This window comes from Physeter macrocephalus, chromosome 11 (assembly GCF_002837175.3).
Source record: "Physeter macrocephalus isolate SW-GA chromosome 11, ASM283717v5, whole genome shotgun sequence".
In the NCBI taxonomy this organism is placed as follows: domain Eukaryota; kingdom Metazoa; phylum Chordata; class Mammalia; order Artiodactyla; family Physeteridae; genus Physeter; species Physeter macrocephalus.
This window is the reverse complement of record NC_041224.1, coordinates 60,713,698-60,724,865: the sequence shown is the minus strand read 5'-3', so window position 1 is coordinate 60,724,865 and position 11,168 is coordinate 60,713,698. Positions and strand designations below refer to the sequence as shown.

At 45.0% G+C, this 11,168-nt stretch overlaps 1 protein-coding gene across 8 annotated transcripts in view; it reads left to right on the top strand.

Annotated features, from left to right (window-relative positions):
* The first annotated feature begins 175 nt into the window (after positions 1-175).
* The window catches only part of CLN6 (CLN6 transmembrane ER protein), a 55,848-nt gene continuing 44,855 nt past the window's right edge, over positions 176-11,168 (top strand). For 5 of the 8 annotated variants that reach the window (XR_008618578.1, XM_055088075.1, XM_055088074.1 and 2 more), the window contains exons 1-3: positions 461-541; positions 699-881; positions 9,031-9,107. The gene's annotated coding sequence lies outside the window, so the exon portion shown is untranslated. Of the gene's footprint in view, positions 196-460; positions 542-698; positions 882-6,523; positions 6,590-9,030; positions 9,108-11,168 lie in introns of those variants that run through there. The other 3 variants (XM_055088072.1, XM_055088073.1, XM_055088071.1) reach the window with 3 other exon arrangements.

Genomic DNA, 11,168 nt, shown 5'->3' with positions numbered 1-11,168 from the left:
GCCAACTCCAGCACCCGTTTGGTCGCCACCGCTGCTGCTGCCTTGCGCCCCTGGAGGCCGCGTTCGCCAGCGCTTCAAACCTGGGCCCTCACAGCCCATTCAACAGGGCGCCGCCGCCGCCGCCGCCGCGCCCAGGCAGCAGCGCGGCCAGGGGAGGGCGGAGACGCAGAGGTGGCCGAATGCCGCGGAGGGCAGGTCAGCGATCCAGGCCGGGCAGGGAGGAGGGCGGTCAGGGCCGCCCCCAAGGCCCCAGACGCCAGACCAGGGCCGAGGGGATCTCCATGGTGGCCGGGCCTCAGGCTGGACCCCTCCTTCCTGCGGGCTGCGACAGGCGCGTGCCCGAGCTACGGGTCGCCGGCGAGGTCCCAAGAGGGCCGCGCGCGCCCTGGATGGCGAATGATGGCCGCGCTTCACCCGACCCAGCCCGCGGGGCCTAGGGCCTGAAACTGCTGCTGCCTCCGCCTCCGCTCTGCGTCCTCCCTAGCTGGAGGAAACCTGCAGGCCCTCGCCCACGAGCCAGACGCTGTCGATAGCTTCAGAGGTCCACGCCTGGGGAGGCCCCCAGGGAGAGGCGGAAAGCTGCAGCCACAGCAACCCCTGGGCTCTGGACGGGGAGGAAGGCGGGCCTCTGCAGACAGGGCTGAGACGGGGAGGGTGCGAGCGGGGGACGGTTAAGTGGGGTGTCTCTTCCAAAGCAGACCGGCCGGCGAACGAGGCCCGATGAAGAAAGGTTCTGCTGCGCGAAGGCGGCACATCCCCAATTCGGCCCGGGATGTCCTCATTGCCCTTGATGCCTGGAGCTTCCAACTCGCCCCCACTAGGCCCTGGGGGTCCCTAGCCAGGGAGTGGGACAGAGTGAAGCTGCTGAACCGTTACTGCCGGTGGGTTTTGGGGCCCGCCCCGTTTTACCGTAGATATTGCGGGGCTCTTCTCAGCCCTTGTTTGGGGGTCCGGGGAGGGGGGTGCGCGCACCCGTTGGGGTCCGTTTTGAGAATAGGGCGGCGTCTCTGAGCCCCCGAAATGTGGGAGGGCTTTGAGGGTCTGCACGAGGCTCTGAGAAGGAACTGGAAGTCCGGCCTGCCCTCCCTGGAGAGGAGGATTAAGTGTGTGAGAAAGGTCGGGAGAGATGGGGAACTGTGGAAAGGGGCGAGGTACCCTGGGAAGGAAGACGAAGTCTGTGTTCGGACAGACCAGGACTCTAATCCTGAATCTGACGGGACCTTCGGTTTTCTCACTGACCTCACCAGATTGTTAGGATTTGAAAAGATCATTCATCCAACGAATATTAGAGATCTCCTATGTGCCAGGCTCTGCTTGGCCCTAGGGATTCAGTGATAGACCAGATAGACACAGTGCCCCTTCAGGGACTGTGCTGTTGTGGGGAAAACAGACAATAAACAAGTAAACAAATAATAGATAAGACTGGCTGAGTTAGTATCATTACCATTTGCTATGAAGCAAATGAAATAGAGTGATGGGGGTGGGAGGCGGAGCTAATTTAGTTTGGGCGGTCAGACAAGACCTCCATGACAGGTAAGGAGAACAGGTGGTATTCTAGGCACAGAGGGAATAGCTAGCACGAAAGCCCTGAGGAGGGAACAGTCTTGGTGAGTTCAGAAACAAATGTCAGGGTGGCTGCCTCAAAGTGGGCCATAGGAAGAGTGATAGGAGATGAAATCAGCAGAGTGCAGGTTATGTTAGGGCCCAGTTACCCATGGTAAAGTGTTTAAATTCTACTCAAGTGTAGTGGGGGCATTTGAAGAGTTTTAAACAGAAAAGTGACAAGATACAATTTATATTTTTTAAAAGATCACTCTTGCTACTATGTAAAGAATAAACTGTAGTAGGCAGGAGTCAAAGCAGGAAGGCCATTTAGGAGGAAAGGTTTGGGACTAGGATGGTAGGAGTGGAGGTGATGAATCTCATGGGGCAGTCACAGAGAGTATAAGTTCAATATGGAGGTCACTCCCTCCATACACACACAAAGGACAATATCTACCATAGAGAAAGAACAAATACATTTATTTGGTCCCAAGGGACCAGGCTGGGCTCAATGAGTTCACATAAATTATTTCATCTGAACCCCACCATTCCAATCCTAGTTGGTGAAGGCCTCGTCTTAGTTGCAGAGCTATTGGTGAGGGTTTGGGCCACTTCTCAGATTTTTCTCTTCCACTCTAAAGTACAACTTCACCTATTTTCAGATCTCTACACTTTTTCACCCATGTTAAACAAAAACAACATTGGAAATCAGAGCTGAAGGTGGGGTTCTACCAGTAGAGTCTCTGAAATAACTGGTGGAAAAGAAGGGGAAGCTGGTTGTTCTCATTCTGGGGCTTCAGGGTTGGAAAAAATTCCAGTTCTTGACAGACTGAGCCAGGCTTTTTGGCCTCTGGGCACTTGGCAGTAACACATTCGGATGTGGGACCTGGGGGCTCCCTTCCAACTGATTTCATTCCTAGGCTCTACAGAGCAACTAGGCTCCTCCTGTTCTCTCCCCCTCTCTCCCTCTCTCTCTCCCTCTCCCTCCCTTCCTTCCTCTCCTTGCAGCCCTTTGCCCTGCATCATTCTTTTCACACCCAACTTTTCAAAGGTGATCCAGACACAGGCCCCTTTCACACCCAGCTTTTGAAGGTGATCCAGACACAGGCCCCTTCTTCCCTTTGGTTTCATTTTCTGAAAGAGACCTGATTCATCCAGCTATTCATTGCTGAGTAAGAAACTTTCTTCTGGGACTTTCCTGGTGGTCCAGTGGTTAAGACTTCACCTTCCAATGCAGAGGGTGCAGGTTTGATCCCTGGTAGGGGAGCTTAGATCCCACGTGCCTCTGGGCCAAAAAACCAAAACATAAAACAGAAGCAATATTATAACAAATTCAATAAAGACTTTAAAAACGGTCCACATCAAAAAAAAAAAAAAAAAACAACTTTCTTCTGCCTCCTCTTGCCCTTTTGAGATGAACTAGGGTTCATCCTGGTGCTGACACCTCAATTTGGTTGTGTAACTGGATGAGTGCTAGAAAGGGTGACTAAACCAAGAGTCATGCCAGAGAGGGGCTCAGAACTTGCACTTCTGGGCCTCCTCCCCCACATGGGAATATACTTCTGCTCCAGCAGCCCAAGGTCAGGAACCTTCTTTATTTATCACAGTTGCCTAGTATAGGGTTCTGGGCTCCTTGGGTTGCTCAATAGCCATTGACTGGAGAGTATTTGGTAGCCTGTATTTACCTGGGCTTGGAGGATGATGTTTCTGTGGTCAGGCTGGGCAAATTAGAGAGAGGATGTATAAACAGAACAAGGCTGCTTTCCCAAAGGCCAGAGCCCAGAAATAGCTCCTTGTGCTTTTGACCTATTCCCTTCCCCTTTGACAGAAAGCCACTGAGCAAATATCAGTAGTAAAATGTAACTGAAAATAGTTGTATCCAGATGGAGATTGATTTGCTGATGACAGCAAACTGCGAGCTTCTACCTGGACAAAAGACAGGACCAACATCCAGCACTTTGTTTTCTGGGGATTGGAGGTGACCTATGAGCAGAATTAGCTGTACCTTCCATAGAATATTCCTTTTTCCAAACCAGGTCAGCCCAGCCTACAGCTCTGAATCAATGGAGTTTCTCAGATTTTGTATAAAATGTATTCAAAATGTCATTTTTCAAGCACCAGTAAAGATACTTGTTTTAGTCCTGTAAGCCTCCCACATACTCTAATGGAAGAGGATGACTTTTGGTGTTGAATAGATCTGGGTTGGACTCCCTTCTCTGTGGGTTAGCTGTGGCCTTGGGCAAGTTTCTTCATCTGTACAATGGAAGTAATAAATACTTCCCTTGCAGGGCTGGTGTGATGGTGACAGGCAAGCTGCTTCACCCAGCCTCGGTCCTGAGAAGGAGTGCCTGTCAGTTCACATTAGTTTCCCTTCTCCCTAGCTCCCACCCCAGTCATACTTCTATTGTGCCATTAACCTGTTCAAGAAAGGACTTCCCACCCCATCTGCATTCTCCCTGCAGGATGTGTCTGCTTCTAGACACATATGGAAAGTAAATCCATAGTATGCAAGGGGCTGGGGAGGTTAATTGACAAGAGCTGGGAAATTCCAACAGAACCTCCAGAGGAAGATGTCAAACATCAGACTGATGACCAGTCTCTATTAGCCCAGTTTCAGAGGACTGGCAGCCCACTAACCTTTGTCTCCTCCTCCTCTCTCTCCTAGACTTCCCCTGAAAAGCAGATGTAATAATTGTCAAAGACAAAACCTAAGGTGGAGGAGAGGGGGCAGCTGGTCTGTGTTATTTCCCGAGCCAGTTCACCCCTGCCAGGTTTAGGTTTACCAGGAAAGTAGACTGAAGTCGACATGTGCCTTCTTTCTTCTGACCCCATTCCTCCCTGAATCATGGTACCAGTCAGGTACCCTGGGATTACAATAACAGAAATAACAATAGCGAGCTCATATTGAGTGCTTACCGTGTGCCAGGCATCATAGTAAACACTGTATACAGATTAGCATGTTAAATTTGCACAAGCCTCTGAGGGACATGCCATTATTATCATTCCCATTCTTCAGATGAAGAAACTGAGATAGAAATGTTGTGTAACCAGATGTAGAGAACAAACGTATGGACACCAAGGGGGGAAAGCAGCGGTGGGTGGGAGTGGGGGTGTGATGAATTGGGAGATTGGGATTGACATGTATTCACTGATGTGTATTAAATTGATGACTAATAAGAAAAAAAATAGCACAAAGAACATACCAAAAAAAAAAAAAAAGAAAATGCACTGGAGAGCAGGGAAAGATTTTTTTAAAAAAAAGAAAGAAATGTGAAACTTGCTCATGGCCTCATAATCAGAGTGTGCTAGAATGTCAGGATTTGGATGCTGGCTGGCTGACCCCCATGCCCTGACCCTGCTACCAGCTTTCTGTTCCCTCTTTATCCCCCTCTGAGTGGCCCCCACCCAGCCTGCTCTCTGCAGCTAGGATCTCGGCTGGAGGTCCCCAAGGCTTTCTATGGTCCTGATCACTTCTCCTGGGCTTAGGTGCTAGTTAGCTAACCTGATCATCCATCCTTTGTTAATGGGAGAGGGCTAGAGGAAACTCTTCCCCACCTGGCAATCCCACACACACCCTGGACATTCCTCATTCCTACCCAGGAACACAGGTCCAAATCCAAAGCAAATGCTATCTCATCCTAGAGATCTTCCTTGTTTTGCTCTGAGCTCTGTACCACTTTATACCTCTCTTGGAACCCTTACCTATATCTTTTTAAAAAAATATGTGTTTATTTGCTGCGCTGGGTCTTAGTTACAGCACACGGGATCTTTGTTGCCGTACGCGGAATCTTCGTTGCAGCATGCTGGATCTTTAGTTGTGGCATGCGAACTCTTAGTTGTAGCATGTGGGATCTAGTTCCCTGACCAGGGATCAAACCCAGGCCCCCTGCATTGGGAGCACAGGGTCTTAGCCATTGGACCACCAGAGGAGTCCCTTACTTCTTTCTAATAATAATTCATGTCTGTATAGCACTTTATGGTCTACAACACTTTCCCATGCACCCAATCCAGCCCCCGCTTCCTAGGCTTCTTAACCACCTTCTGTAACTGGGATGACAGAGAGCATGGTGGTTCAGCACCCAAGGGCTGGAATCTACTCTGCCAGCATCCCAGCTCCACCATTTGCTAACTGTGTGACACTGGACAAGTTGCTTATTTAGCTTCTTCACTCAGTTTTCTTATCTATGAAATGGGATAATAACAGTGCTTCTCTCTGGTCATTGTGAGGGTTAAATGAGATAAACACACAGAGACACACAAAAACACACACACAACAACACACGTACACACAGAGCAAGCAACTCATTAAGTGTTGGCTATTGTTATCATTATATCATTGAATCCCCAAACCCTGTGGGAAAAAACAAAGCAAGTCAGTTCTTGTCATCAGTAAACACAAGTTTAAACCAGATAATCTCTAAGCTCTCTGCCAGCTCCATCAAGCTTTGATTCTACTATGAATCACGGTTATTTATGGACACATCTTAGTTCTTCTATGCTGTAGCAACCCCTGAAGGCCCAGCCCTTAATAGAGGGCGTTGTATATAGCAGACTGTCCTGCCAGGTCAGGGTTAGCATGTAATAGTCCCTCCCTCATCCAGGCAGTGGGAGGAACTAACGAGAAATTCCTATATAGCCTTTAGCACAGTGCCTGGTACTAAGTAAGCTCCTAATAAATCATAGTTACTATTAACCATTTTTTGGGGTTTTTTTTTTTTTTTTTTTTTGCGGTACGCGGGCCTCTCACTGTTGTGGCCTCTCCCGTTGCGGGGCACAGGCTCCGGACGCGCAGGCTCAGCAGCCATGGCTCACGGGCCCAGCCGCTCCGCGGCATGTGGGATCTTCCCGGACAAGGGCTTGAACCTGTGTCCCCTGCATTGGCAGGCGGATTCTTAACCACTGTGCCAGCAGGGAAGCCCCAGCGCCTGTCTTAGTATTAGGATATGTTGCTGCCCCAGGCGATCCATGTATATTTTAACAGGAGCCTTCTCCTATGGTGGAGATCTCAAGAGTGGAGGAGAGTGAGTTGGCACCAGAGACCTCTGGGGTAAGAATGCCCTCAAATCATGCCACAGAAGTGGCTTTTTCCTCACCTTTGTCTGGCCATATAGTTTTAGCATTCCATCAGGGCTCAGGCCCAGATGCCCAGAAACATGGCACCACCCACACAGGCCTCTAACCCGGAATCTGCAGCAAAACTCTCATTATGCACATTGATGGCACACTCAAAGCTGGGCCCCAGCTGTTTAACACAGACAGGCCCTGGCCTTGAGGCTTTTTCCATTTCTGAGGCATGATTCAGCCCAGGAGACGAGACCAGACAGACTTGTACCAGGAGAAAGGAGGGCTTGGTGGTGGATGGAGGGGGAGAAGAAAAACAAACAGAGGTTAGAGCAGGGCGAGTCTCTCAGCTGCTGGGCTGCAGGGGGAGGGGGCAGGAGGGAGCAGAGGAAGCCCGCCTGCTGGAGGAGCTGCACAAAACTGGGCCACCCACTGACCAATGTATCTTCCTTGCAGTCAAATTTATTGATTTAAACATGAATCCAACCATGCTTCTAAAGCCCCAGAAAAACACTAATAACATTTCACAATTGTGTAGCACAGTATGATCTCCATAGCATTGCACATAAATAAGCTCAATTTTGAGCTGCTTTTGAAAATAATTGGCTTCTCTTATTACCAAGCATCACATGCTTATTGAGGAATACTGGGAAATGTTTTTAAATGTAAATTTTAAAATGTCAAATATGTATATATTATACCACTAGCAGTAACGTTTTCAGTAAATTTCTAACTAGGCTTTTTTTCTGAGCCTATATACATATATAGGTCACTTAAACAAAATTGGAGGCATACTACATAAAGAGTTTTAGATTTTTTTTTCCACTTAACATAAAATCATAGGCATTTTCTAATGGTGCCAAACATTCAGCTATAAAAATCCATAATGACTGCATTTATCAGTATAGAAGTGCCACAATTTCTGTAGCTATGCCCTAATTGTTGGACATTCCAGATATTTACAGAAGTGTTTACCTATAAATAATACTGCCATGAACATCTTTTTACTTACATTTCTCTATATATAATCTGATTATGTCCTAATAGTAAATTTCTAGTAATGGAACTACTAGCTCGAAGGATTTGAATATTTTTGAGTACATATAGCCGAATTACTCTCCAGAAAAGGTACTCAATTTACACTCCCACCAGCAACGTGTGACAACGTACCTCTCTACGTTTTGAGCCAGTGAGTTAGGTAACAAGCATCTCATGTTACAGATAAGGAAAATTGGGGTTCATACAACTAAAAGTCAAACTCTAGTGCCCTGGATTTGGTGCCAGGGCCCTTCCCACTCTGCCTTCTAGACAAGAAGAGCTCTGAAAAGGTTTTCCTGAGTAATGGAGTTGTATAAAATTTTATTTTTATATCCACACTTATTGGTGAAAATATTTTTGAAAATCTTCAGTTTCTTGACCTTATTTGTACCATGGGCCCCTTTGGCAGCCTGGTTAAGCTTACCAACCCCATCTCAGAGTAATGTATTTGTATGCATACAGTAAAATACGTAGGATTATAAAGGAATGATTTATATTAAAATATAAAATCAAAATGATGATAGAGTAATACATCTTCTCCTTTATAAATGCATTAATGACAAGATATAGTACTACATGTAGGAGAGGCTGTCCACCAGGGGTCCTGGACATCCTTGCTGAGTTTACCCTTGTGATATTGAGCGGTTTCAGTAGGTAGTCACTTAGGCAACAGACTAGCTTATTTGCTGCTTACTCAAACAAGTGCTGGGCCCTCGGCTCTAAATTCTTCTTATGTAACATAATCTACTACATGTGCTCGAGTCACCTGGCCCTCCACATTGCCCGGTGGGAATTAGAGCTCAGGCAAACAGCGCAAATACGCTGACACTCTAGCTACCCCTTTTTTTTTTTTTAATATTTATTTACTTATTTATTTGGTTGCACCAGGTCTTGGTTGCAGCAGGCAGGATCCTTAGTTGTGGCATTCGAACTCTTAGTTGCGGCATGCATGTGGGATCTAGTTCCCTGACCAGGGAGTGAACCGGGGCCCCCTGCATTGGGAGCACAGAGTCTTAACCACTGCGCCACCAGGGAAGTCCCTAGCTACCCCTTTTGCTCTGAGTAATAAAGTCTTACATTTGGGATCGAGGAGTTTTGTGTCTTCTGTCCTTATCCAGGAAACGGTGGCAAGCTGACTTGTTAGCTTGCAGGGAGGGTAAAATCTCAGCGCCTTCACAATTCTGACCCTATCATTCATTTCAAAGTAGTGTTAAGCGTAAATGATATTTTGAGATGTATGCAACAGCTATAATGCAGACTGAAAATACCTGTAATTTTTACTTGTGCAAAAGTCACTGCGGTTTGTTGTGCACATTCATAGTTGAAGGAAATGCTTACTTTCAGTTAAAGGTTTCTGAAAATAAATGGCAGGTTTTTTTCTCATTCAAGTTCACAGATTTTAGGAGAACTCTTGGCTACTGCCAACTCCTCAAAAGAAGACCAGAAAAACCTGTTGATCAAGCAAAGTAAGTCTAAGTTAATTCAGTATTTACTGCAGAAAGGGAGAATAACACCTTGAAAGAGCCTTGGTGTAGTTTCTAAGAAGGAGGATTTCAAGAAAGGGTGTTTATAGGATTTGGAGGCCTGGGCTCCAGTGGTTTAAGGTGGTTTTTCAAAGCAAGAAATTGATGGGGAGTGGGCACAGTTTGTGACATTTAAGACAATTTAAGATCCATAGACACAGAAAAGCAGGGGTCTTGAAGCAAGTCTCGTTTAATAAACTTGGTCATGTATGTGCGCTCTTTGCCTATGTGAGCAGTCTGTGGTCCTGAAAGTCATCTGTCCTGTCCCAGATGAGCAAACTATTTGCCCAGATACATTAATTTCTTGAAGCAAACAATTTATCTATTTATCCTCCTGGACTAGAATTTCCTAGAGCAGTTGTGTCATGTTGACATGGGTGGTCTCAGTTCTTATTTAACAAGATCAACTTCTTAGCTTGAAATCCCCTTTCTCACAAAAGTGGAAGCCTGCCTATTTTTGCCTGTTTTTGCTCTGTCCTTTCCATACTGTGAGTTCACCGTGTGTGGGGGCTAAATGTTATACTCCTAGATGTGGGGTTCATTTGTTTTCCATATATGTTTACCCAAAAGACCCAGTAAAATACCTTTTTTAATATATGGGGTTATTTATTTGATGAGGATTCCTTGTGCAGTACACTTTTCCATACATATGTAATACTTGAATAATTAAGGTGTTTTTTTTTTGTAATACCCTTCTGTTGACCCTGATAGCTGTTGCTTTTTTTTTCCTTTTTGCATCAAAATTCCAAAAAAAGAGCCATCTGTACTCATTGTTTCTGATTACCTTTTCATTGTCTTTTTTTTTTTAAATGAACTTCTTTATTTGGAAAATTACAAACATAAACAAAAGTAGAGAGAATTGTAGAGTACGAATCACCTGGATTCAATAATCATAAGCTTATAGTCAGTCATGGTTCATCCATACCCCATCCCACACACATTCCCATTGTATTATTTCGAAGCAAATCTCAGACACTTTATCATTTCATCAATAATTATTTTAGTATATATCTTTAAAAGATAAGATTTTTTTAAACTAACCATAATATCATAAATCTGAAAAATAGTACCATATTATCTAAAATATAATATTATAAAATAGCATACCATAATATCTTAAAATCAACAATTAATTCCTTAATATCATTAAATATCCAATCAGGGTTCACATTCCTAAATGTCTCAAAAATGATAGCACATGTTTTTTCATTTGAATCAGGATCTAAATAAGACCATATATTGCATTTGGATGCTATGTACCTTAAATTTAATTTAGAGATTCCCTATCCCTCCCCACCTCTTTTTTTTTCCTTCTTTTTTAATTTATTTATTGAAGAAACTAGGTCACTTGTCCTGTAGAGTTTCCTACAGTCTGAATTCTGCTGATTGCATCCCCTTGATTTGTTGTTTAACATGTTCTTCTCATCCCTATATTTTCTGTAACTTGTTGGCAGTTAGACCTGGTGACAGTCAGATTCAGGTTTGAATGTTTAGGCAAGAATAGTTGAGAGGTAGCACAGTGGTCTCCTATTACGAAGCATAGGATGGATGTCTACTCATCTCTTTCTCGCTTTATCTCGGTCTCTCTTTGCAACCATTGATGATCATTGCCTACATCCATCATTTCCTTAGTGGTTGCATTATTTCTTCTTTATGTAATAATGAGAATACTTTTATAAAGAGAAACTTCCTCTTGTTAACTATTTAGCTATCCTGACATACAGTTTACATAGAAAAGGCAGGTCATACTTGATTCTTTCCTTTGGTTTTTGCTTGTTTCAAAATAATGAATTGTTTCCCTAGCATCCTCCAAAATGAACATTACAGATTGCTGGGGAAGTTTACTGTATTACTACAAACTCATGGACTTAAACGTATTTCACATGTTTCTGTTCATTCTTATTGACAGAAATACCTTTTTTTTTTTTTTTTTTTTTTGTGGTACGCGGGCCTCTCACTGTTGTGGACTCTCCCGTTGCGGAGCACAGGCTCCGGACGCGCAGG